Here is a 6,317-nt window from a genome sequence, read left to right as displayed (position 1 = left end):
GGAAATTGCGTCGTCTGTGCCTCGCTCCGGCCAAAAAGCGAATTGGTAGTCTCTCAGCACATTCTTGACCTTCAAATACTCGCTAAGGCGACGGCAGAGGACATGCTCGAACACATTACCAACGTACTTTAAAAGGGAGATTGGCTAACAGGAAACGGGGTGAAGATATAGGTTTCTGATTGTATGGGAGGCCTTGAAAAAGTGTGGCAAGTACCCGGAGGCAAGGAATCTATTTGACAATATAACGAAAGCGGGAAGTATGCAATATCCGATAACGTTTGGGGTAGAAAGCGTGATCACTGTACTTCAGTGACGCAGCCTGGAGTTACCACTGGGGTCAACTCTCAGCAGGTAGTGGATGTTGATGACATCCTGAGGTACGTCAAGGATGAGGCACTACAGCAACACTTTACTGGATCAGGGCAGCCAGATGTATATGCACCTGGTGTTGATCCATAAATGTACAAGAGTGTATCAGGTCAACATCGACTTGGTTCTGATCTCGCACATCATGGTGGCGTGTAATACTATGTAGCAGTGGCGGATTAACCATAAGGCAAACTAGGCACATGCCTTAGGGCCACAAAAAAATCCAGGCCATTTCTGGCCGTCCAAAAACATTGTGAATATGACAGAGAAAGAGAAAAATGTTACGTGTTAGTTATCGGTAATTAGCCACGTTGTGAAAGGTCTGAAGTTGTTTACTATGTTTGAAGTGCTTTGGCTGTAAAACAATAAAATTCTTAAGTTTCGTAATCATCAGAACAACAGACATTTCTTTTGACGTTGTTTACATATTCTACATGTATGTCCTTCTCCGTGTGTACTGTTGGTGGCAGAAACTCAGAAAACCGTGAACGGTTATGGCCCATCGTGAGTGACTCAGAGTGCTGAGAGGTTTATTTCTACTCGAATAGTTCATTTTTGCTTCGAGTTTTTGTTCGACACATATTTTTGCCAAACGATTCATCGGAAATTCAATTCAGTTAATTCAATTCAATAAGTTTATTGTTGATGTACAACAAAGGAGAGAGTTGGGTCTTGCCAACTAACCCCTATTCATTTTATATTTAGTTTATTCATTACAGTTTTATCAAAATAAATGTTTACATAATTCATCGGAAATTTGTTCTCATATTTTTGTTGTAGTAGTGTTCCTCATTGTTCTATTAATATTTTCTCATTTTCCTCGTTATGTTCCATCATATGTAAATCAGTTTAAAGTTTCTTTCTACCTAGATCTGATCTAGATAGAAAGAAACTTTTCACTGAATGAATGATCTAGTAGATCATTCATTCAGGCTTCGAGGTTTTACTTGAGACGTTTTTGTCAAGTGATTCATATATTTGTTTACAGAACTGTCCCTCGCTGTTCTATTAACGTTTTCTCATTTCTTTAGACACAGTATATTTAGTTACATATAACATAAGAGTTTTAAGGATCTTTTTTTATTTTTAACGACCAAGAACCAGTTTATTAGTCTGTCTGTAGACTATGTACTGTATGTACTATGTATCAGTGTTGCCGCAAATCCGGAATTCGTCTGCTAGCTGCATGGCGGGAACACCAGTCGGACGTGATTACGTCAAACATCCGGCGATGCTCTTTTGAATCGGAAAATTCCGGATAAATTAGTTTCTCGTCAATTTCTAAAAAAGTAAAGCTTGAATAAATATAAAGAGAATATATACGTGTATTTTTAATATATCCACACCATTACCATTGCATTTTGTGTTTATTTATGTTGTCAGTAAAGTTTACAGAGGTGTAATGCTTGAGCCACTCGCACAGGAAGACTTTCGGGCCAGATTTTATGCGAACTCGAGCTTTCCAAAGGAAACTCACTACATTCTTTGATGAATCTGATGACACAGAAAGTGATGATGTACACAACAGTGACGATGACAGCGAAGTAAGTGATGAAAATGATTCAGAACATGATGAAGGAAATGAAGAATCTATACATATGTGGAAAGCGAGGATTTGTTCATAAGTAACGACGGCAGTGATGAAAATCACGCTTAAGTTTAACCATACAGTGCCAGACAATATTATTATCATTTTTCATTACGTTAGAGAGAAAAGTGATGAAGAAAATGAAGATAATAAGATATAATATCTAAGTCTGTGAGCACAAACTGATTTATACCGACTTCTAACTGTTTATATGCTCATAAGTGACGATTGCAGGGCAAGGCAAGGGAAAGCATGCATGCATATGCTGTTGCCTAATTCCTAAGAACAGATAGTCTGATAATAGAGTTAAAAAATATATATCAAAGCTACATCTCGACGAAGAGGAATGTTTAAGGCTGTTACATTACAGGCTTATACGTACTGTTCACTACGTAACTTTGACAAGCGCTATGGTTTTTTCTCAAAATCATTATTGAAGAGAGAAACATATGCCACTAAAACAAATAAGTTATCCATTTGAAATGTCGTTTTCTATTATGATCTACTCTATGGCTAAGAAAACTGTATGAGACATTATTAGTGTTTCTTTTCTGTGTTTAATCAAAGAGTGTTCGTGAGACACTGGGTTATTTTGTTCAAGAAATACTGTGACACTGGTTAGAAGAGAATTGTGAGGAGATGTATTACAAAAGACAAAGTCACTCCCAGGCAAGCCCTTATTATCGACATTCTATTGGCTAAGGTTTACCCAATCATAATAAACGGAGGATGAATTTTGCTATCTGGCAATCCTAAAGTTGCCATGTAGTCCATTCCGGATATGCTCACCCGGATTTGCGGCAACACTGCTATGTATAATGTTGGGTTCACTGAGTTTTAATCATCATTCGCCAGATCTCCTGCTTAGAGGTAAGAACCTGTGTGTTTTATATTACTTCTTGTGTTTAAAAGATCTGATGATAAGAGTAAACTCCTCGAAACGTAACATTTGAAAATCAAAGATGCTAGCTCAAGTACTACTATACAATCAAGGTTTTCAATCTGCTCGATTTGGTGACATTCCCTCGGGACATTCATTTACATTCAATTACTTTGTTGTACATCTTGACACACACTCAGAAACACCCACACGCACGCTCGCACAGGTATGGTTATTCGGTGGCGGATTTTTAACGCGCTGGCCCCGCGAGTGATAGATCAGGGTTCGATTCCCCGGCCGGATGTAGTTAATATTGGTTTGTAAAGCGATCCATAATGAGTCAGCACCGCCTTGGTGTGTTGGCACTTCTGTGTATTGTAAGAGATTTGCTATCCGAAATTGACTTAAGTTTGATGAGTTTGCCACTGTCAACGCAAGAAAAGTGAAAATTTAATAATGTATACAAGAACACATGTATGTAGTAGTACCTTACCTTAACATATTGTCACGTGGGTCACGTGACGAGACTTGGGAGGCTGCTGGCGCGGACGCCTAATCATCCACTGATCACGTGATTTGGCAAGACGAGGCTTGGTGGCGGTGGTGACCCAGCACACCTGACTCGGTCGAGGGTGGCGTGAGGTCATCTTGGGGGCAGTGTTGCCAACTGTCCCTACGAGGTATCTGCTGTGCGCATGCGCAGATCCATGCCCTTCCACTCTCCCTCACCCTCCCGGACGTGCAAAGGAAGGGCATGGAGAACCTGGAAGCACTTCTTTTCCGACGCTCGTCGTCGTCGAAGGACAAGAGAGACCTGTCTGCTTGCCGAGCAGGCCACTTCAGTCTCTTTCTCCCCACCAGGGAAGTTACAATTTGTTTTATAATTTATCTTTTGTGTAAGCTTAATTTTTTGCCTGTGTTAATCCGATTAAACACATTTTGTTGTGTCGTGTGTTTCTCTCGCCTTCTCAAATTTTCCCCGAGTATTACCGTTCGAACCTATATGACACATATGTAAAATTGATAAGGTTTTGTTTAGAAATAAATGTTTACTAATGGATAGTTCTTATTGTACAATGATATAAATGTTATCATTATTTCAGGCCATATTTTAAAAAATCTTGAAATTTGCCTTAGGGCCACAAGAGCCTTAAACCGCCACTGTTATGTAGTTATATGCGCCCGTGTTCTCTATACATTTGTCAATGTCGTGTAGGTGTGTGGAGGTATCTATGTGCGTGCGTGTGTGTGTGCATGTGACTTAATAAAGTTGTTAACCAGCTAGTTCATGCATCTGTGATGTCAGAAGTTGAGATAGTACCGTTCGAGGAAAGTGAGGAGGGATTGTCAAGGAGGTTTAGAATCAGTCGACCTCAAACAGGTCAGATACGAATATGAATAGTACAAATTAAATAGAGTAGCACAAACGGGTGTGAGGCTGACAAAAACACTGGTTGTGTTGGCTCACTTTATTGTGCAAACTGCGATTATGTCTCGAAGTCAGACGGGGAAGAGAGGTGGCAATTACTCTTTGTGGAGCAGCAACGCCTTGCTCTTTGTGGAGCAAAAGACGCCGTGACCGGCCTCGTTACCTGCATAGATCTTAATCGGCAGAAATAAAGAAACGACGGGAATACAAAGTGTGGGTGTCCACTACACCACTCCACATAGCAACCATCTAACACAAGTGTTATAACAATACTCACCTTAATCAATATTCCTTTGTGGCCCATTATTTTCCTCTCCCAAAAAAGTCCTTTTCCTGGCATCTCCTACTGCCTCTCTTTACCCATCTCTTTATTAAACAAATCTCTTAAATACTTTCTCCATATTTCCCGTACCGCCTTCCCTTTCATTTGTACCTTTCCATCTCCACCCTTGACCTTTTCTCTGCCAGACAACCTCTCCCTTCATACATTTCATTTCCCTCTAAAACAGTGGTAAACACCTGGGGTACCTGTACCCCGAAGGGGTATGAGACAAGATAGCCCCAGTGCAATGACACTGTATATTTACAATGAGAAAGCAAAGCAAGGTTTGTATCACAAATCCTTTTCATATGTTTGTATTGTATTTAAATTGGATGGGGGTACGGGATTTTTTTTTAGAGATGCCAATGGGTACTAAGGGCAGTGAAAAAGGTTAAGAACCACTACTCTAAAACATCTATTCATTCTTTTTAAACTTCTCCGTCAAACGACTGTCCTACATTATACCTCCTCTTTCCTCCCTCACATCTCGTTTTGCTTCTACTCTATTTATGTTGTACTTCTCATATGCTTCCTCATTTCTTCTTCACAACCTATCACCAACGCCATTTTGTGGGAATTTTCCACACATTTGTGTCTGAGAAATTTGCTCACATGGGATGTTTTGTGAGCAAATTATATGTTACAATGAACTTATTTGCGTCTGTATAATCATTACTTCTTTTTGTGGGAAAAAAGTGGAATTCCAGATTTCCTTGTGGGAATTTTGTGGAAAAAATCTCGCTCATTTGTGGGAACTGGCACAGATCACAGTGGCAACACTGCAACCTATATCTATGTGCTTCTTTCTTTATCAACACTGCCATCACCTTTTCATTCCTCAATTCATTGCCTCTACCCTCTCCTTCTATTCCCTCACCTCCTCCTCATTCCACGTACCGTCTTTGCGAGCTTTAGCACTTCCTCCTTACAGCATACCCACTGTTCTTCTACTCCTGTTCTTTCTTGATCTTTCACTAAATACTGTATTTTTCTCAGCTTTGCTTGGAAATAGGCAAGAATTGGTTTACTAATAGGGTGGTCGATGAATGGAATAAACTTAGTAACCATGTAGTAAGCGCTGAAACTATCAGTTGTTTAAAAAAAGACGATTAGACAACTTTATGGATGGGGATGACAGGTGGTGATGGATACGGAGCTGCGTATTGTAGGCCTTATGGTCTCTTGCAGTCTCCTTTATTCTTATGTTCTATTTTTTTCTCCTCTCGTTTCCTCCCTTATCTAGTTTGTTTACCTTTCCCACTTCTCTGCCCACCTAACTTTTCTGACCCTTCTACATAACCTCTACTTCCAATTTCCCTTCTAACAATCTGATGCACTCTCCTTTGAATACGTTAATCCAGAATTCTTCCAATCCTCATTTTGGGCACCGTTTTATAGTTCATTAATGCCTCCTCAATTCATACCTACCACTCTGCCCCACGTATACTTATTCTAGTAGCTCTTTTTCATTACTGCGTTCATTTGGCTACCTCCCTTGGAAGGGGGGAAAAAGCCTTGGTATATGTATGTATGTATGTATGTATGTATGCGTTCATTGTCACAATTTTCCTTTCATTGCACATGTAACGTAATATTAGATATTACGTCATATGTGTAATTATGTTATAGAATTGTGTTCCTTTGTATTACATAACTATGTTCATATTTCTTGTCTATGTATGTATTGTAACAATGTTAAGCAGTAACGCCCGTCCACTATATGTAATCT

This window comes from Oratosquilla oratoria, unplaced genomic scaffold, assembly GCF_046742065.1.
Source record: "Oratosquilla oratoria isolate Oo_2021 unplaced genomic scaffold, ASM4674206v1 SCAFFOLD115, whole genome shotgun sequence".
NCBI lineage: Eukaryota > Metazoa > Arthropoda > Malacostraca > Stomatopoda > Squillidae > Oratosquilla > Oratosquilla oratoria.
Note: the sequence above shows the minus strand (reverse complement) of the source record.